The sequence below is a fragment of the Meleagris gallopavo genome, chromosome 2, assembly GCF_905368555.1.
Source record: "Meleagris gallopavo chromosome 2, MGAL_WU_HG_1.1, whole genome shotgun sequence".
NCBI lineage: Eukaryota > Metazoa > Chordata > Aves > Galliformes > Phasianidae > Meleagris > Meleagris gallopavo.
In genome coordinates this window covers 86,919,335-86,941,634 of record NC_139405.1, presented here as the reverse complement: position 1 = coordinate 86,941,634, position 22,300 = coordinate 86,919,335, and the positions used below count along the sequence as shown (strand labels likewise).

The following is a 22,300-nucleotide window of genomic DNA, read 5'->3' as shown; positions in this document are numbered from 1 at the left end:
AACTAAAAACACCTTACCCTATCCACCCTCCTCTACCTCTTCCCCTGAGCAGTGCAGCATAACGGGGTATGGGGGCTGTGGTCAGTCATTAATGCTTTGTCTCTGCCGCTCCCCCATGGTCACTGTCTGCCCCTGCTCCTCGTGGGGTCTCTCCCGGTTGCTGTTGTACAGCAGCATTTCTCTTTCCTCTGTCTGCTCCCCTAGAGCACACCAGTGTCACTCACTCGTGGCTCAGCTCAGGCAGCAGTGGGTCCATTTTGGAGAAGCTGGGGCTGGCTGTGCACTCAGAGGCCAAGCCTGCACCCCCTCTGCTACCTAAACATTGCCAAGTAAGCCCAATAGTACTGTTCACTAACAGCGCTCACTAAAGATATAAAATTCTTCAGGCATTTTCAACAAGATCCCAGAAATAGATCTGCAATATGTACTATGGAGTTTCTTTTTATTGATCCTGTCCACACTGAACAAGAAGCTGAACCAGATCTGGGATCACAGATGATAAAATCCTTAGCAGTGGTAGAGAAAGAAAAAAACTTCTTTTGTACAACAGTGTAGATATGGGCATTAGCATGCTAACAATATCACTTTTTTTTTTTTTTTTTAATCAGCTCTAAGAGTGCATTTAACCTCAAATAATAGCAGTGATAAAAATGATCCCACGGGACTCTTCAAAGAAGTGCATTAAGGCCTGCTTGCGTATCACCACACAGGCTTAGTGACTCTACATTTAGAAATGTGTAAAAGGAAGGATAGCACAGGATGTTTGTGCATAAAGTAGCACTGATGGGTTACTTGTGCATCTCCCTCCCTTTCCTCCTGAAAATCTATACAGAGAAGCACAGGGAACTAGAGATGGCAACGAGTCCTGCATGGCCTGCATTATGACAAAAAAACACAGAAGTTAACTTTGGGGTGCACTGGAGCTACTCTATTATTAATGCAATTTAGGAATATGGATATTAAATGGAGATGTGGAAAGAAGTAAAGAAGAGCTTGTTTTCATCTTTCCCAAACATTACACAATAGTAGCAGATTTCCACATAAGGCAAAGCATAATGTACTCCCAAAAAGGGAAGTGGTAATAGGTTCAAAGAAACAGAGTCCTTGAAAGCAGGTAACCAAGTTCTTCCTAAGGTGGTATGCTTCAGTACAGCCTCTCCCTTTGGAACCTGCCAAGAGCATGTAGTCAGTGGTATTTAGGGGAATGAAAAAAAGGAGTATTATTTTATATATTTTACACTGTTGATTGTTTTTTAACAGAAACCTTCTCCTGAAGAAGCTTGTAACTCAGTAAAAATGCTATAGCTCCAGTCTGTATCCATTCATTCATTCAAGGGAGAAAAAAAAAGAAGAGTTTTTCTTTCGTGGAGCTTTTAGCTAAATGAAGATGTTTCTATCACTTTTCTTTGTAGTAACAGATTTTCTGTGAATAAATCCTCCAATCCATCCTTCCAGCAATTCATAAAAACTGCAAAGGTGTGAATATCTCTCATATCTTCACATTTCAAATTAATTGAGACTGTTCAAGTGCCAGCATAATTAAGGATGTCTGTCTCAATTACGTTTAGACTGGATGCAAGTTGGAACAGCAGTCATCAACAGATTATATCCTTTCAAATCAGTTACTTTGGTTTTCATTAAGGGCTGCAAAAGCATTAAAACATAGGTATTGTTATTAAACTCTTTTGTAGTTTATTCAGAAAGGATTCTCCCTTTACGGACCTATTTCTTAGCAGGAATTTTCTGATACACTGCTTGAAGTTAACAAAAAGGATCGAGACATCTTCTCAGCTTTTGTTCCCCTCTCATTAGCAAATTTCCTATTCCTTATTGTGACTATACTTGTACACACAGGAGTCAGAATATATCTTTCACAAATCCGAGACTTTGGGCACCTTAATATTAGTGACTTAGTCAGTAATAACTAAAAATGCTTTCATGAAAAGCTTTTGATTATTTCCTTCAGTGCTCTAGTTTTGATTCCAAGTGTCTCTTGGGCTTATTTTACTTCAGAACCAATCTGTCTGTGATTACTCAAACTATCAGCCCATCTGGTGTCCTCTCCATTCCTTCAGTACTTTTAATACATTTGCCAACTGCATACAAGTTTGCTGGTATCTTCTTAAACTGTCATGAATTTTACAAAAGCTGGCATCTAGGGAGGGAAAAGAAATCCACATCAATGTTGTTTCTGAGCAAAAGCCCCACATGTCCTCAGTTTCTGCCTGAGTGGACTGGCTAGTCAGTCAGAAGGAGCATGTGTTGATCTTTCTAATCTGTGACTCTATGATTTCTCTGATTGTACACATTATGGTGGAAAATCTTGAAGTGTGAGGCCTTGAGAAAGAATTGAGATTATTGGTTAAGATAAAGCCATATGTGAGACACATACACTCTAAAAAATAATAGTTTATTCACTGAAAAATAAGAGTTGTAAGAAAACACTTGTGGTACATGGTTTAGTGATGGGATTTGGTAGGTTGGGCTGATGGTTGGACTTGATGATCTTGAAGATCTCTGTCAGCCTAAATGATTCTATGATTTTATGAAAAAGACTCTAAAGAGTTATTCATAAAAAAATAAGAGCACCTGGTTTTGATTCATTAAAAGAATTTTCAAATAACATCTCAAGGTACATTTTCAGACTGCCTGGGGAATTCTGTTGTCTAATTTATCCACAGGTTCTGTTTTCACTGCTGATCTTTTCAATACCAACAATAGAAGACATATATATGGGACATGTTAAATATGACTCAGATGTCCAAACAACTGTGAGATTCTGAAGTCTTTCTTGGAGATCTCATTTTGGGTACAGACATGGCCAACCAGCATACCCCCCTAAAAGACACTGATTTTGGTTTCTTCTTATTTTGTCAAATATTAACTGCTTGGCTGGAGTTTCTTAGTTTAGGTATCTTGTTGATCATTTTTTACTCCCCCATCTCTGTTCTCGCATTGCCCAGCAGAGAAAGATGCCTCTTTGTGCTTCAACATCAAGCAGTAGCTTTGAAGAGGCCTGCTTTTCTTCAGTTCATATGCCAGGTGGCCAGCTGGCAAATCAAACAGAAAGAGATTGACTGGAAGCACTCAAACTGTTTCAGAAATTGAATAGAAAAGAATTGGTGTTGGAGCCTGAAGGAATGGGTAAGGAGGAGAAGGTGCAGAAGAAGGCAGGACTTGGCTGCTCCACATGAGCTTCCCTGGAGCAAGAAGCCAGAGAACATTATGGAAAAATGAGACAAGAAACAGAACAAGGCAACTGAGAGAAGATAAACTTTACAGGACACCAATCAACTGTAATGGCAGAGATGGGCAGGAATTCTGGGAAGGATAAAACCCAGGAAACAGGATTACAGACAGCTGGGACATGACAAAAGCAACGCTTAGGGAAAGCTGGCGAAGATATTTCTACAGGCAGGCTTACCCTGTTAATGGAGTGAGACAAGTGAGCTGCTTCCAAAACAAGGGACCTATTGTCACTAGTTACTGTGCATGAGCTAATCAGTCCATCCAAATACTAAGGCTTGTTACTAGAGGTGTGTCACCATGCTGATATAAAGATACCACTTATCTGATAGCACAGGACCTGCGCTTGTATTTCCTAATGTGTATAACCTCATTTAGACATGTCAGCTCAAGTGGCACTACCTTGGGATCTCTATAATCCACTCCATATTAACAAAGACATGCCTCAAACTATTAGAGCATACTCACTTCCAAAGCATCATTTTACTCTTCTATCAATTAGTATTTATGACACTCAGTGTCTCTCTTCTCTCTGACACACATGTAAATCCATTCGCTATAGATCCAGGTCTCTCCTTAGACCGAAATGGAGCCGTAATACTGCTCTTGAAGTTGGGGCACTTGAAGATGATTAAAGATGTGCTCTGAAGATAAAAAAATGTGATAAAAAAATTAATTACTTCAAAAATGAACTGTAAGATATCTGAAATTGGGTAGCAAAAATTAGGGAATCTTTTGACAATTCTGACCTTAATTTTTGTGTTTCTCGGTTTCCCAGTTATAAAATGCAGACAATAATGGCACTTAATAATTTTGTAAGAAACCATAGACTAGCTAATTTTATGAAGTACTTATATGCTATGGAGAGAGTACAACATAACCAGCGATTAAGATGTTAGCAATTTTACATCCTTTGCAAGATTTGCCTGTTAGATGCTGAGTAAGATCAGATATCAAATACTGAAAGAAAAAGATAATAACAGATAATATGGAGTATAGAATCATAGAGTCATAGAATCATAAGAATCATTCAGGTTGGAAAAGACCTTAAAGATCATCGAGTCCAACCACAACCTAACCATACTACCCCAGCAATCCTCCACTAAATCATGTCCCTGAGCACCACATCCAAATGGTTTCTAAACACACCCAGGGATGGAGACTCAACCTCCTCCCTGGGGAGCCTATTCCAGTGCTTAACAACCCTTTCTGTAAATAAATTTTTCCTGATACTAACCAACCTAAACTTACCCTGGCTCAACTTGAGGCCATTTCCCCTCGTCCTGTCACCTGTCACCAGTGAGAAGAGACCAATCCCACTCTCGCTGTAAGCACATTTCAGATATTGGAAAAGAACAATAAGGTCTTTCTCAGTTTCTTTTCCCCAGGCTGAACATCCCCAGTTCCTTCAGTCTTTCCTCATAAGGCATATTCTCCAAGCCTTGTACCTTTCAGTATTGGAAAAGAGCATCTGACTCTTTGCAACTCTTACCACTGTTTTGGCATGGCTTCTCCCTGTAAGTAAATCTGTTTTAAGTACATGAAGAGTTTCTTGTGTAAACTTGTCCTCTAGTTTGATCCTCTTTTTTTTTTCTTTTTTTTTTTTTTTCTGTTCAATGATGAAGGATGTACAAGAATTTAAAGTTCTAGTTTTCATAAATAAAATTATTTTATTGTTCTTTTTACTGTTATCACTGTTATTTACTGTTATTTATTGTTCTTTGTTACTGTTATTCCTTTTGTAAATGTTACTTATTTTCATTTTGGAGAAGGACTTGGAGGTCCTGGTGGACAAGAAGCTGGACATGAACCAGCAGAATGCGCTTGCAGCCTGGAAGGCCATCTGTGTTCTGGGCTGCATTAAAAAAGGGGTGGCCAGCAGGGAGAGGGAGGTGATTGTCCCCCTCTACTCGGCTCTTGTGAGGCCCCGTCTGGAGTACTGTGTCCAGGCGTGGGGCCACCAGAACAGGAAGGACGTGGAGCTCTTGGAATGGCTCCAGAGGAGGGCCACTAAGATGATCAGAGGGCTGGAGCACCTCTCCTGTGAGGAGAGGTTGAGGGAACTGGGATTGTTTAGCTTGGAAAAGAGAAGGCTCCGAGGAGACCTCATTGTGGCCTTCCAGTACTTGAAGGAAGTGTATAAACAGGAGGAGGAATGACTGTTTACAAGGGTGGACAGTGATAGAACAAAGGGGAATGGTTTTAAACTGAGACAGGGGAGGTTTAGGTTAGATATTAGGAGGAAGTTTTTCACACAAGGGTGGTGAAGCACTGGAACAAGTTGCCCAAGGAGCTTGTGGATGCCCAATCCCTGGAGGCATTCAAGGCCAGGCTGGATGTGGCTCTGGGCAGCCTGGTCTGGTGGTTGGCGACCCTGCACATAGCAGGGGGGTTGAAACTAGATGATCATTGCGGTCCTTTTCAACCCAGGCCATTCTGTGATTCTATGATTCCATGATGACTTGATGATTGTATGATAATAATTCTTATTCTTCCTGAATTTTAAAAGTTCATTGAATTACATAATGCATGTAGTATACGGACTCAAATGAATGGACAAATAGAGTTCTGATATTTTAGAATAACAGCTTTCATTCCAAAAAGATCCAATTGTTATTAAAAATATATAAAAATATATATATTTGCTGTCCAGTACAGTGCTCTTTTGCATGTATGTGCACAGCAGTCTAACTTTCTGCTTAAGGGTAAAATAAATCTCTAAGAGAAGGAATTTTTATAGGTGATTCAAAAAAAAAGTGAATTTATTTAAGACAGAAAATAACAACTATTGCATGTTTAGCAATTTGCATTTGATAAGCAAAGCGCGTCACTTCAGCTTTAAATTTTCTAATAAAAACATGTCACTTTGTTAATTTTGTTTAAATCCTACTACTCTTCCTGTGAAAAATCCTACAAAATCAAGCTGTATAAAATTTAAAGAGCTTTCCTTTTGAGAAAAGTAACAGAGTGAACTGCCCCTGCTGCTTGGCAAGGTTTAACCAAAATTTAGTGGGGTGATGGATGAAACAGTGAAAGATAAGAAATAAGATCTATATTGATTGGAATACTTTTTTCACTGTATTCATTGATATTTAATGCAGACTGTAATTCATATGCATTCAGACTAATATATTTAGTATAATTACTAAATAATAAATACTAAAATAATTTAGTATAATTAGTATAATAACGAATGTGCGTAAGAACTTCTTCACGGTGAGGGTGACGGAGCACTGGAACAGGCTGCCCAGGGAGGTTGTGGAGTCTCCTTCTCTGGAGATATTCAAGTCTCGCCTGGATGCCTACCTGTGCGACCTGGTGTAGGGAACCTGCTTTGGCAGGGGGGTTGGTCTCGATGATCTCTAGAGGTCCCTTCCAACCCCTACAATTCTGTGATTCTGTGATAATTTAATGTGTTATGTAATATCACAGATCATCACCAATAGTTGCATAAATTTCATTAGTTTTGCCTATGAGATAAATCACTGCTATCATATAATTTCCTTTATTATTTTTTTCCTTTTCACCGAATGTTCTACGTGCTTAATTTTGGTGTTAAATTCACTGATCTGAATATTTTAAGTCTAGTATGGATTGTTTCTATTTCCAGCTCTAATTTCATTTATTATGACGTCAGTAATTCATTAGAGTCAATTCCACTGTAACAGGAGTCCTCAAAGTTGTTCTTACACATTTCTCAGCATTCTGGTTAATATATGTCATTCTTATTAAGGAAGTAGATCCCAGTAGTTGTTATAAATTGTAACATTATATTAGAACTTTAATTTTACACTGTGCAGAATTAAAACTTTTCAGAAGAAGTAGGCCATCTTGGGAAACTGAATGAAATCAAGGGAAAGCAAAATACCAAAAGTGAAAACAGCATTGCTGAGTTGTTGTTACAGCAGTGTGCGTGTGTACATTTCAGGTGAGGGGATAAAAGAAATTACACAGCAGCCATTAAGTCATTTGCCTACAAAATATCCCTCAAGGAACACTTCCGTTCTTATCACATCAGGAATTAACTTGTATTGATATTTCTCATTCATCCTTTTCTCTCTCTTCCTGTTACTTTCAATATAGTTTGTACTCTCCCAGATTCAGACCACAATTCATTATGACCCTCCTTCATGAAAAACTATTTCTGTATGAATAATATAGCAATTAAATACCTAGCATTATTTCCAATTCTGAGGTTACTGGTCAAATGTTGTTGTTTATTTGTCTTTCAAATTCACTATTCTTTTGTTGCTTGTATAGGTATGCATAACTGCACATGACCTTGTATCTGTTCTTCTGGTAGGTGTGGACGTGTTGCATACTGGCTCATAATGTAGAAAGTCACTGGTACTGTATGTTTCTGAGGTCACTTTCTTTACTACAGTTTATGCATTAGTCTTCAGATGAGAAAGATGCTGAAAGATTTCTTAACAGGGCTTGTAGGGACAGGACAAGGAACAATAGTTTTAAGTGCAAAGAAGATAGATTTAGATTCATAGAATGATGGCAGAATCATAGAACCATAGAATGGCTTGAAAGAGACCTTAAAGATTAGCTAGCTCTAGCCCACCTGCCATGCGCAGGGTTGCCACACATTAGATCAAGCTCATAGGATGCCTTGATAGGACATCTGGCAGGGATAGGCATCCAAAGCAACCTGTCTCACCATCCTCTGAGGATGGAGATAGGTGACAAATGGTGTTTCTCAGGGGTCAGTACTGGACTGATGTTCTTTGACATCTTCATCAGTGACATCAACAGTGGGATCAAGTGCATGCTCACCAAGATTGTGGATTGACACCAAGCTGTGTGTTGTGATTGATATGCCCAAGGAATGGGATGCCTTGACAGACCCGAGCAGTGGATCCAGGTGAACCTCATGAAGTTCAATAAATCAATAAATTGCTCTGACTCAAGTACAACACCTTGTACTTGACCATATTTAACATCATTAAGGTCTTATAGGCCCACTTTTCAAGCTTTTCCAGATTCCTCTAGATGTCATCTCTTCCTTCTCTTGTGTCAACTTGTCAACTGAACCACTCAGTTTAGTGCCATCAGCAAATTTGGAGGGTGCACTCAATCTCACTATCCAATTCATCAATAAAGATGTTGAATAGTACCAGTCCCAAGATAGAACCTGGGGGGACACTATTCATCACCAACTTCCACCTGGATATAGAGCCACTCTTGACAATCTTCTGGCTATGACCATCCAATCAATTCTTTACCCTCCGAATAGTTCACCAATCACATCCACATCTTTCCAATTTAGAGATAATAACGTGATGTGGGATCATATCAAAGGATTTGGGTTGGATACTATGAGAGTGGTGAGACACTAGAACAGGTTGCCCCATTAAGTTGTGGATGTCTCATCATGAAATTGTTCAGAGACAGATTGTATGAGACTTTGAAAATCTGATCTTGTGAAATATATCTCTGCCCATGCCAGGGGGTTGGACTGAATGATCTTTAAAGGTCACTTTCAACTCAAAACTTTCTATGATTCTTTGATGTGCTTCATTCATCAAAATATTCTATTAAGATTTGCCTTGTTTACTGAACTAAAACTGATTGAAGGAAATGAAAATGGAAACATTTTCATTCCTTCCACTGCAAATCAGAGAGCAAATGAAAACTGACATATCTGGGAAAACTAGATCCAGCACAGGACTCAAGTACCTATAAAACCTTTTGATCTGAGTTTCATATGGTCTGTAAGAGGAGTAATTCAAAGCTTCTGGATGTTGATCAGGCTTATGAGTTAGATGCAAAGGTGCCCAGATCGACAAAGATCTGCATATACAAAGGCATATAAAGGCAGGCACCTTGGAGCCTTAAAATGGGAAAATAAGACCCCATGGAGTCAGTTTAAATAACAGTTGAACAGGGCTTACTTGATGAGCAATTTTTAGCATAGTTGCCTGAGGTCCTGTGCTAGTCATCAAAGACCCTTTTTAGGATTGAAAACGTTTTGTATATTTTATGCAGAAATTGCCCAGTCTTAGATAAAAAATGAAAGGATTAGCATTTACTTCATTTTCAGAAATTTTTGTGCTGCTGTCATGGTTTTATGATTTTTGGTTATCAGTATTCCACATCATAACATCATGTAATGCACTGGGGGTTTGACTGCTGATGCTCAAGTTCCCGGTGCCTGTCCGGAGGAGAAGAAGAACTACATTTCCCCAGGGGGCTTTGCAGTCAGCAAGGAGATATAACTCTCGGCAAGGTCACCTGATGTTCTCTTCTTCGCCTGCTCTTCTTTGCCTGTGCTTCTCCGTCTGCTCTTCTCCATCTGCTTTTCTTCATCGGCTCAACTGGACTGCACTTCTCACCTCAGCGTTGTGGTAAGGCCTATCCGACTTTCAGATACACTCTCTCTCTCTCATTATATTTTGCCGATACTATATTTAGTAAATTAATTTGTTTCACCTCAGATCGTTGGCCCTGTTTTCAATTATTTTGGGGTCCCCTGTTTCCCTTTTCTGTTGGCACGGATCCGCGGATCCCTCCGCCCCATTAGTCACGGAACCAGGCTGAACCAGCCTGTAAACCGTTGACAGCTGCCTTATATTCTTTATGATAGGCTGCTTCATTCTAGATTGCTATACTTTTAAAATTCAGTATAACTGATCTTCAGATATTTTTGAGTTTCAAAACACTTTTTTTTTTTTCCTGTGTAAATGATTCCAGTCTAAAACAAGCTCAGTTCTCAGCAATGGCAACTGCCAATTTCCACGTTTATAATCAGACACTTTTAATGAATGATGCCTTAGCCTATCGACTTTTTGTCCTGAGTTGAACTAACCTTATTCATTTACTTACTAAGTACAACTCAGAATAGAATCACCACCTAAATGTTAATACATTCATCATCATAGAAGGCTATGAGGTTGGTCAAACATGATTTCCCCTTGGTGAATCCATGTTGACAAACCTGATAGCCTTCTATGATGTCATTAGTGGCTGAATAGATGGGGGGAGAGCAGTGGATGTTGTGTACCTTGACTTCAGCAAGGAGAACTCTGGACTTCTATCACAAAAGTTAACAGTTTTCCACTTCACATATCTAAAGTGAATAGAGAGAATTCACAAATGTTAGAATTTAGGAGTATGTTTTGCCCATGATACTGTTCAGGAATTTGACTATTTCAGATTAACCATTCAGTATCCTATTGGACTCAATACTTGGACTTCAAGTATTTCAAAGGCTGATGCACAACAAGATCTCTTGCAGCTATATCAGTGTTAATGATACTGTACAGAAACTTTTCACCTTTTCTGTCTGCAAACATTTTACATAATTTCTGGTTTTGACATGAGATAGTCCAATGATAAACCAGGAGTTGGACTCAGTGATCCTTGTGGGTCTCTTTCAACTGTGGATATTCTATAATTCTATGGTAATCAGTAAACTTTTGTTTGACTTACAATATCCTAAGTAATAATCATATATAGTTCACGTGCAAAGAATCCTTCTAACCCCACTGACTTATGGTTTTAGAATCAAAGTTTCCAAACTGAACACAACAGATTCTGTCAGAAGGAAAAATTTTGTTATTGCCTGGGTGACAGAGCACTGGCACAGACTGCTCAGAGAGTTTGTGAAATCTCCTCACTGGAGATCTTTGGAGGCTGCCTGGCCATGTCCTGGGCAACTTACTGTGGACCAGATGGATTGAGAGGTCCCTGCCAATCTTAATCACTCTGGGATTCCATGGCATCAACAGAACTAATTGATGACTCCAGTGCAGGGATTGAATGGCTTTCATTACTCTTACAGTTTTATCTCCAAAGCCAATTTAAGTATGAAAGAAATCAACCAATCAGTTGCTGATAATATTAATAGACATCCGGAGACATCCGGTAACATCTGGTAACAATATTATTTTGTAATCTCAAGCTAAAGTTTGATTATTGCATGGTAATTGGAGTTGAGTTAAAGACTGGGGACTTTAACACATGGGTGGCAAAGGAGCATAAAGAAAAAACTGCTTTTTGTGAAACTCTGTAGACAACTTTACTATTCTAGAGAGGGAGTAAATTCTGCCAGAATTAGAACTGTTATAGCAAGGAAAGTAAAGAATAGCAGTGTCACAGAAAAATGTGGCTGGAAAGTGCTTCTGGAATTTGCCTAGTCCAAACTCTTGCTTCAAGCCAGTCAAACCAAAAACTTAGAAAAGGTTGGCAAAGGCCTTGTCAAGTCATATTTTGAAAATCTTCAGAGGTGGATCCCACATTCTGTCCAGGAAATGTATCCCAGTGATTAACCACTCTCACAAAGATTAATTTCTTCTGATGCTCAATTAGAATTTCCCTTGCTGCAACATATGAGCACTGTTTCTTGTTATCTCATTATCATGGAGAACACTGACTAAGAGCCATTACAAAGCATCTTCCTCTTCCTACAACCTCATTGCAAGAGTTTTTTTTTAAACTTACATTGTAATAATTGACTCCCTCCCCTCACTTGTAATTTCAGTCGTGCTCAGGTTTGCAGTATACCCTTGGTTGCCCTCAACTCCTGCATGCTTCTGCAAGGGCTGGCACTTGAAGAACTTGCCCAAATCTTTTGTTCTAGTCACTTAATGATATGCACTGTCAAAGCCACTATGTTGAATAACAGGCTCTCTCACAGCCATGATGTTGTACAGCTACTCCTGTATCAAAGAACCATAGAATAGAGTCATGGAATCACAGAATCACAGAATCATAAAATTGCTTGGGCTGGAAGAAATATTAAAGACCATATACTTCTGACCCCACCGCCATGGACGAGGTTACCACTCACTACAGCAGACTGCCCAGGGCCCCATCCAACTTGAATACCTCCAGGGACAGGACATCCACATCTGGGCAACCTGTGCCAGTACCTCACCCCCTCTGTAATAAATTTCCTCCCTAGCATCTAACCTAAATCTCATTCCCTTTAATTTAAAACCATTCCCTGTTGTCCTATCACTATCAAGCTGTATGGAATGTCATGAAATTCCTCCTCTTGTTTATAAGCTCCCTCTAAATAGTAGAAGGCCACAATGAGGTCACTCCGGAGCCTTCTCCAGGTCAAACAAACCCGGCTCCCTCAGCCTTTCTTCACAGGAGACGTGCTCCAGCCCTCTCATCATCCTCATGGCCCTCCTCTGGACTTGCTCCAACAACTTCACACCTTTTTGTTGTGCTGGCAGCCCAGATGGGAATGCAATACTACAGATGGAATCTCATGAGGGCAGAGTAGAGGGGGACAATCAGTTCTCTCTCCCTGCTGATCACTTCATTTTTGATGCAGCCCAGGATATAGTTGGCCTTCTGGGCTGCAAGTGCACTCTGCTGCCTTGTGTGGAGCTTTTCATTCACTAGAATTTCCAAGTCCTTTTCCACAGGGCTGCTTTCAACCACCTCTTCTGTACTTGATACATCTGTTATTCAACTCAGAGCAGTTGTTTATAATTTGTACTTGGATTTGAAGTTTACTTCTGCTTCAGACCTACTGAAGCTTGAGTATCTATAAACAAGTACACTTTTCAGAACAATATTGGCTGATCTGACAAAAAACATTACCCTCCTTTAAACTCTGCATCATCTATATTTTTCCTTAATCATAGTCTCAGTGACAATATTTCTACATTAACTCTGAAGACAACTGGATAAAGGTAGAGTAAATGGTGCTTATTTCATTAACTGCATATATTGATTAACAATTTCATGCAAATTGTGCAACAACAGATTTATGGGAAAGTATTTTCTGAGCTCATGTGTTAACTCATTTGTCATTCAGTTAATAAAAGATCACTAATCATTAGTCATTTGCGTTTTCTGAACAAGTGTGTGGATGGCTAGAAAAAGATAGAATGTTTTTGGAATTTCTCTACAGCTAAAACATTGGTTATGACTCTCTTGGCTATAAATTTATGTACAGCTCAACAATCTACTTAGAAAAGAATAAACCTGCCATTTTCTAGCTGCTTTATTCAAATTTAAACTGAAGATTAATCTAATTTTCTATACTGCTGAGACTTATATTATTTATATTATATTATAGGTTGCTTTACTGCCTGGTTTATTCTTCATTTATTCATCTGCCACAGTGATGGCCAGAAATCTCCTAAAGGCATCTTGAAACCTTTATTCCTTGTTGTTAGAAAAAGGTTACAAGGAAAACAGGTTTGGATTTACAAAGCTCATTAGGACCAAAAGCACCCAAGTAAACACCAAGGTAACACTGAAGGCTCCGAGCATCCACTACAACCAGCACTGGGAGGAAAAGTAGCTTCAGGCACTTCTGGGATTGGAATGAGATGGATACCTTTCATCCCTTTGCCAACCTCACCTTCAAGCACAGAGGTGAATGCTACACGGAAAGTGGGTCCTGGTAAGTGCCAACACAGGCCTGTCAAAGTGGTAACAGCTTTGAAAATAAGCCATGTCCAAAACAAGCAACAACTTATTCCCTTTAGCCCTATTTCATTTTGTATGCATTTCTCTTTCTATGCATTTATTTACGGGCTCTCCCTTCTTTTCAGTCAGAAACAACACAGGAGCTTATGTGTGAAATCTCTTCTTGACCAGAAGATCCTTAAAGCTAGAGGGTGTTTACATAAGCCCAAAGCACTTATTTCAGGACCTTGGCCATTGCCTTGCAAGATTCAGAACCGATATTCACTAAAACACTACAAGCAAATATCAGTGGAGTGCTTACCATTTCTTAAGGGAATTACTCTACCTTCCTGCAGAGAGCTGAGCACTCACACAACCTGTACTGAATAACACAGAATAAATGGGAAGAGCTATTTTCCATCACTAATGTATCAACAGAAAATCTTTATGCCAATCTAGTATCCTGAGTCTCCTGAGGCTAACTTTTCAAAATTTGATTCTTACTTATACACAATGTCAAGTCATACAAAATAATTTAAATAATATTTAGAGTTTGTAATATACAAAATTCTCAGCAATTTTCCCTTTTCCTATATTAATATAATATTTTCATTTTTACTGTCTGCATTACTCCAAATTCTGTCTTGCTTCAAGAGACATGTATATTTGTCCCTTATTTCTAAATAGTTAAGCACTGAACCTTGATCATAAAATACAATGTTAAAATTTTGTCATTACAATTCCAGCAGTATTTCCTTCATAATTATATATATTTACTTTCTATTTGGTCTTGCATTATTGTCTACTTGTAAGAATAATAGTACAATAAGCACTATTTCCAAAAGAATGCAAAAATGAAGTAAGGGCAAATGAGAAAAGGAAGAAAAAAAAAAAAAAGAAAAAAAAGAATACTTGAAGTATGTGTTTTGGAAGTTACAACAACCATATGGGCAAAAAGATTTCTAAGATTTAGTCTGAATCACCAGGCCACATAAAATCTCAGTAGGCCTCAGAAAATATGAAGGTTTAGGTAAGCTTGAAAAAGATACCTAGCCATCCATGTAGGTATTAGAGCAGACCTTAGAGGAACTTCCCTCCATGTATGCAGCTCTGTTTTACAGCAGAGCTCTACGTTACGTGATGAACCACATCAGATGGCCTTCAGGCACCACCTGCATTCCCAAGCTGGAGAGCCCCAGTTTGTGTGGTTCTTCCTCAGATGGAAGTTCTACAACTTTGATCACCCCTCTCACCTTGCTAAGTTATAATATATAATATATATATATCTAAGTTTTAGATATATATTAGGCACACAAAAAAAGTGAAGACTGGTGGATTTTTATTTACTTGTGTTTCAAAAACTAGAATATTTTGAATATTTTTTTACCTCTTACCACAGATTTCTTAAAGGAAACACTCAGATTACCTTCAGAATTGAACTTCCTGAAGTCATATCCATAACTTTGCACAAGGCTTTGATACAGGACCTGACCAAGGAGAAAAATCCAATATACAGTAGATGGCATAAATACCCACACCACAACATATGGGTTAGGAACACTCTCTCAGGAACATCTGTGAAAGATCTTGACTTTAGTTCTTTATATGTGAAGCACTAGCCATTTCTTGAAACAGTGGAGGAGACTGGTGTTTTGACAAAATCAGTGTTTTGACATTCCCAAGCATTTTTATTATTATATTTGTCATTACAAAAAATCAATGTACCCCTGACTTTGGAATACAACACCAAAGGATCAGTTTATGATTATTTAATTTAAAAAAAAAACCAAAACCCTACATACTGAGAGGCTTCTCCATATTCTTCTGCATCATTTTTCTCTCTGCTTCTTTACAAAAGGTGGGAGTTTTGTATCAGTATTAATCTTCTTTGTATAAACGCAATGCAGTTCTTTTTACAACCACACATATATCTTTATCTGTAATCAGACATTTCCTCTGGTTCTAAAATTAGTGTGTAAAGTCTCAGTGCTTATCCTTTAGATGAGATGGCCTTCTATTTGTAAATATCATGGATCTTCAGAATTTTACTCTTTCTAAATCTGTTTAAAATCACTGAAGTTTAATTCATAAAAGTCATGTATCGTATAAACACTTACTGCTGAAAGTTCCCTAAATTAAATCATAATAAGTAGGAATATAGATCTCATTCATATAAATATTTATCATTAATAATAACACATGTTCCAACCTTAAGGATTGATGTCATTGTATATGTGATAAAAAGCTTTCACCTTCTGCTGGCATTCATCTGGACTCATACATGGCAAGATATTCTGTCAGTTAAAAAAAAAAATCTCATACTTGACAAATGGAAACTCAAAGAGATGATTGTCCACCAATAACATCATTGGAACTCCTAGATCACTTCAGGTAATCACTGTTCTTTCTGCTAATATTCTCAACGTGGTGATATCAGTAGGTTTTTTTTTCTCCTGAGCAAGCTACTTATAGAACAAGAATTTTTTCATAGGGTTCCAGTAATATGATTTCAATCAAAATGATAAAATTTGGTCCTGCCCAATGTTCTTTTTCCAAAAACAGCAATAGGAAAGGCTGTTAAGGCACAAGAGAGACAGGAGACTTTCTACTGTTCATTCCCTCCCCTGCAGCAGCACCACAACTCTAAGAGTAATTAACTACTGATATTGAGCTTGCTAATACTATATCCACATTCCGTGGTTGCAAGATCCACGGGTTTGCTATCTGCTGAATAAAAACATTATTTAACAGTTGTCTATAGGTCTATAGGTATCTATTTTTCATAACACATTATCCTAGCTGGATTTTGTGCAATGTCAGGTCTTGCACAGCTATTGGAGGAGTTCCATTGATAATCTCACACACTTTCTAGATGTGTAAAAGAATCTGCATCAGCAATTGCCATCCCCTTTTTCTATTTTCTATGTATAGACTTTCTCATGATTTAAAAAGATCTGCTTTAAGTTTCCTCTGTTTACCTGTCAATCTTAAAGTTGGCATGGTGTAATGGCTATGCAGAGAGAATACCTTTCTCCTTAGCAACTAAAGCACTGGTAATAATTCTTTATTATTACTGATATTGTTTTTGTTGTTTTACATTATATTGTTCATTTGTATTGCATGTGTACATGTATATAGCTAAAAACAGATCAATTTCTCACCAAGCGGGGCACCATACAGGTATAGAAGAAACCTCTTCTTGATCACATACTAATGTTGCAAACAAAACAAACAAACCAACAAACCCTAGGTTCCCTTTTCATGTAGATTTCCTTATTTAGAAAACTATGGTCTCATTATTGCTTTTTATTTGTGCTAAGCCTGCACTCAAGCACTGATTTTTATAAGAAGACTCAGTAATACTTGTAAATTTCATGTAATGAAATCAATTCAGTCGAGGTCAAAAGTCCTTTGGAGATCATCTGCCCACCCTCTTACCCTCCAAATTAACTTCAGAAAATAGTCAGTGCTTTTAGAAATTTATATGGCTCCACCTCTTCACGGACAAGTTTCCACAGATATATCTTCTCCTTCCTGACCACACATTTTCCATGGGATAAAAAGGGCTTCATCTAAAACAAAGGTAAATTCTTTTTACAGGTGTGCGAAGGATTAAATCATTTAATCAAGGTTATTCTATATCAGTAAGCAGCAGTCCGCAAGCAAGCTTATACCGGCTATTTTTGCTTGTGTATTCCACTACCTGAATTCACGGTGCAGCAGAACCTACTGCTTAGTGGCTACCAAATACATACTTTCATATATGTATGCTGTTGAGTAGACATTGTATATTTTCACTTTGGTATATGTACATGCATCCATATACATATGTGCATTGCTGTGTAGACAGTATATATTTTCACTCTTTTTTTTTTTTTTTTTTTCATTCTTAGAGACAAGTCCAAAAGGTGCAGCAGAACTGTGTTTACCTTCAGAAACTCGACGTACCTTGCACTTAGTACAGGACAGTGAAGGGTGGAGGTCTGCATCCAAAGCCAGACGGGGTGAACTGTTATTGATAAGATGTAATTCTTACTTACTGTGACACCACTCATGAAAAAGCTATTATGTCCCACAGGGGTAAAGTCTGTAAGCAGTTTCCTATCTGTTGGCTTTTACTGACTAAAACTGATGTCATTCTGTAGGCAGGTCCATGGCCCTGCTGCAAAGACGGCTGTGTTTTTGATGGGCCATTCCTAAAGGGCTTGGAGCAGTGGACAGCCGCCTCAGCGCCCTGGCTGCAGGAGTGCCCAGCGGGCACCGTGTGCACTGCCGTTTCTTTAAGTGAAGGCATCACCAGATGAAGAGCATTTTAAAGAAATTAAACTATGAAAGGTTTACGCCTACATTATCTAACTCGGTACAGACAGATATCGATCCCTTGCCGAGTCTTTCTTCGTGCAGTTAATCTGGAAATCGTGACTGGAGGCTGACGGGTGCGTTTCCCCCCAGCTCACAGGGTAGTGTCAGCGTTATCTTCCACCTCCCCCCCGCCCCAGGGGCCACCCCCGCCCGCAGGCCCGTTCGTCAGGCCGCGCAGAGCAAGGCAGGGCAGGGCCGGGCCGGGCCGGGGGCCCCGCCGCGCCCCTGGGAAGGCGCTGCCCTGCGCTCTGCGCGAGGGAGGGCCGGGCTTCCCCAGTTCAGACAAGTTCTCGCCCCGCTTCTGCGGCGGGTTTTGGTGCGACACCGTCCTGACATGTTGTAACTAGTTTCCACACCCACCGCGCCTGAGAGCGACGGGAAGTACCTGCGGGGAGCCCTGCGCCGTCCTGACTCGCCGCGGCCGCGATCGCAGGAGCTGGGTCTCCCGCCGGGCCGGGAAGAGCCGGGAAGAGGCGAAGTCCCCCCGCGGGGCAGCGGCGCAGTAAGTGGCTCTCCGTCCGCCTCCCGCCGGGACCGCTCGCCCCTCTCGGCCCGGCCGGTACGGGGGACCGGGCGGAGGCAGGTGGCCCTCGGGAAGGGCTCCCCCCGGCGGCGGGGCCGGGGCGGCGCTGAGGGGCGCTGAGGTGCCGCCGAGCCCCGGCGGGCGCTGCTGCCCGCCCCGAGGTGGCCGTAGGTGCCACACGTGCGGTGTCCCCGAGGCTGGGGCGTGGCCGAGCACGTGGCGGTGCCTGCGGATGGTTCTTTTGCCTGAAAAGTGAACTTCCAGCCTCAAAAGTGGAGGAGTGGAAGCGCTTGCGATGTTGTTTTTGTGTTTGGTTCTGTTGTTTGCTTTTGCTTGGATTCGGTGCAAGCGGCGGTACAGTTGCCTGTTACCGCCTGGCGTTAGTAAATAGCACGTGCCGTTGGTACAGTTCCTTAATGCCTGTTTGGTGGAGAACGGCTGCAGAACACCCACTCGTCCCCAGGGCAGCACCAGGTTCCTAAAACCCCGGAGACCACGCGCGAAGGGGCTGGGACAAGAAATGTTTCTCTTCCAAGGTATAGAGATGGAAACTTTGTGTGGAAGCTGGCCAAGTGACTGGGGAAGGGGCTGAGGGCGTCCCTAGGAAAGCACCATGGCCAGGGCCTTTCCATGGACCAGCCCTGAGAGCCTGATGTCGGGGCTGCCCCACAGTTACTGAATGGGAAATGTTTGAAATCCTGGGAAAAATAACTAGGCAGGGAAGTTTCTTGTCCTCAGCTCTAGCTTGGAAGGCTGTGCTTTTGGAGCCACTCCAGAATACTGTGTCACTTTCTGCAGTGGGAATTTCTCATTTGTTGTTTTTGTGGAAGCTGGGATACTCTCAGTATCTTCCCATAAAAACACACACTTGCTTTTCTTTCAGCTTGTCTTCTTGCTGGACTCAAGGTGGGTGATAGAGAGGACTAGAAGTAAGTTAAGCTTCTTTCTCGGGGTATAAACAACACCTCTCCTGGTAGCATTTGTGGTCATGAGTCTTACAAAGCATAGGTGACATCTGCAAAGGTAGGAGGGTGGGTGTTGCCAGGGTCCTGGAAGCCTCCAGAGAAGGGCCTCATTCAGCACAGCTTTGCTGATAGAATTGTTTGCTCAAGGAGGATAAATCCTGAGGAATCAAGCTGATTGTGCAGAAGTTAGATATGGTTGAAAATTACTTCAAAGCTTTCTTTTAGAGTTTTGTTTAAACCTCAATCTCCCATTCAAAAAATATATTGATTTCATAGATATATTTTCTACAAAATAGCTCTTGCCTTCTGAGGAGGAAGATCCCTGCTTCAAGACTTCTTGTCAAATACACCTGACATTATAATTTTAATTTGAGAGTTTTCTTTTGTTTCTTCTCATGAATGCATCACATGCTGGTGTCCTTACTTCAAAAAAGTGGAACTAGAATTATTTCACTTGTCTCATCTCCTCTGTGATTTATTTCCATGCGGACAGATTTAACATCTACTTCTTAAAGAATTATATACAGCTTTAAACTTCTTTTATAAACAGCACTTGTAAATCAAAGATCAGTGTCAAAGATGCTCCCTGTAAAATAGCTACTCCTGTTTGGAAGATGCTGAGTGTAAGTTATTGTATTTGGTCCATGCAACAATTAATGGTCACAAATGCACATGCATGCAATCATTTTCTGCATTGTATATATGTAGATGTATATGTGTTCATAACATTAAATATTTTATATTGCACAACTCCACATACTAAATATAGTCCTGTTCTCTAGTGCTGTTGTCAAAGGAGAGAGAAGAAGAGAAAGGGATTTAACCAAAGTTTTGAAATAAATGCTTGAATGTCTTTCTCAACGATATATATTTGCATCCAGTGACAAAACTATTAGGAAAATACCCATTCTAAAACAACAATGATTTCAAAAATATCTTTCATTTGCCTTAGTAAAATAAAGATTAACCCTTTAACATCATACTAAGACTGACTGTTTTCTAGCACTGTTTGGAGTGGTCCTTGTCCTGGAAGGTCCTATGAGAGGAGTATGTGAGGTGCTCAGTAAAGTTGCATCTATTATTGTTGAGATTCTTCAGAACAACTCAGCCTAGTAACTGTGCATTTTGTACTCTTGGTAGTTTTTCATTCTTTGCCTAAAATTTCTTGAAAAGCTGTTCCACATGATTGCTTTGTATGGTACACCAATTTGAAGTTTTTATTTTTGCAATATTTTCAGAGTTTGACCTTTGAAATAGTCTGTTTTGTCTGTACTGCATGCTTGGTTGATCTGCCACACTACACCACAGTCTGTCATCTGCATCTGGACAGCGTATGCGTGGAAATTGTATTGTTTCCATTTTATAATGTCGTATTTTTGCCTGCAAATGCAGTGTAGAATGAAGCCCTGAATATCTGCCATAGGAATACATATAATTCTTGATCAGAGGAAAGCTATCAGATCCCTTTTACTTGCTGCTTTCCTGTTCACCATAAAGAGCTTCTCTGGAAGCTGTAAGAAACACTCCTTTCCCCCAGGCTCGAAAGCAATCCTATCTGGGAAGATCTATCCTGCTATTTGGCTGGGAGACAGGATTCAAATGGGATTATTTCTTATGACATGCTGGTGCCAGCCTCAGATCTGGATTATTCTTTCTTTGTCTTTTTTTTAACCTTAGACTTCCCAAGATCCTCAGAAATCTTGGTTTAATTGAACATTTCATTGTACTTCAGAGTACCAATAGTGTATGGAAATTTTGATTTCCATTCTTAGGTTAATGCAGCTAACTTTAGTTTCCTTTCAAGAAGATTTAAATCATTTCCAGCGGACAGTAGAAACATTGTTAGCAAAAATATCTGAAAGGGCTTCATATGAATAGAGAATTTTATTTATATGTCAGTAAATGAAACTCTCTATGACTCTTCCTATTATATTGCTATACTAATAATTAGGCTTACATGGTAACCTAGTGTTAACTTGCAAATAATACTTTGTATATGCTTATCATAATTATTCTGGCTTCACTAGCTGTTCTTTCCTACTTCTGTTGTCTTTCCCCTAAGCTCCACATGATGCAAGGCTCATGTCCTAGCCCTGAGAAATGAGGCACTACTACCATACATCATCTTTCTATTTCACATGACTGGTCATGCCATTCCTGTGACATTATTTTTTTTTCCGGGTTTTCTGTCTGGTGCAGAAAATCATTGCAGTTTAGGTTCTAGGCGAGTTGCAGAAACTCCTTAGAGTTGCACAGGCATGAGGGAAGAAATCTTGGTCATTTGTCCTCTGTCAACCTTAAATCCAAAACTGACACAGCAGGAACGAAGCCTTTCAATCCTTGTTAAACGAAATAAAAAAAGATGGTAAGAATGAATTTTTATACCATCAGCACTAAAGAGCTTACTTATTACTAATGTTTTGGGAAAAAAAAAAAAAAAAGGTGAGATTAAAGCAGCCGCTCCTTTTGGCAGAAGGAATAAGCAGGGTGGAAACTAGACATCAGATTGCTGAATCAGAGTTTGATCCCAGATGTGGGAGGGACATCTTTTTGGAGTTCCTCATAAGTCACTGAAATGAGGTAGGCTGTAACTGCTTAGGAGCAGCAAATGGATTAGATCAGCATGGGAGAACAAACAGATAAGAAGTAGGACCTGAATTACTGTAATTTCAAAGAAGCCAGAGGAAAGGTATGTGTTGCATCAAAAATTAGGAAATAATTGTTTTCTGAGATGTTTCTCTCAACACTACTCTGTCAGTTGTTATTATAAAGAGACTTTTGAAACACTGCCTACAGTAGTGTACTGGAATATACTTAGTGTATG

General features: G+C 39.7%; 1 protein-coding gene across 2 annotated transcripts in view; it reads left to right on the top strand.

Annotated features, from left to right (window-relative positions):
• The first annotated feature begins 18,353 nt into the window (after positions 1–18,353).
• The window catches only part of SACK1B (scaffolding CK1 anchoring protein B), a 53,811-nt gene continuing 49,864 nt past the window's right edge, over positions 18,354–22,300 (top strand). The window contains exon 1 of one of the 2 annotated variants that reach the window (XM_085217890.1): positions 18,354–18,490. The gene's annotated coding sequence lies outside the window, so the exon portion shown is untranslated. Of the gene's footprint in view, positions 18,491–18,663; positions 22,166–22,300 lie in introns of those variants that run through there. The other variant, XM_085217891.1, reaches the window with a different exon arrangement.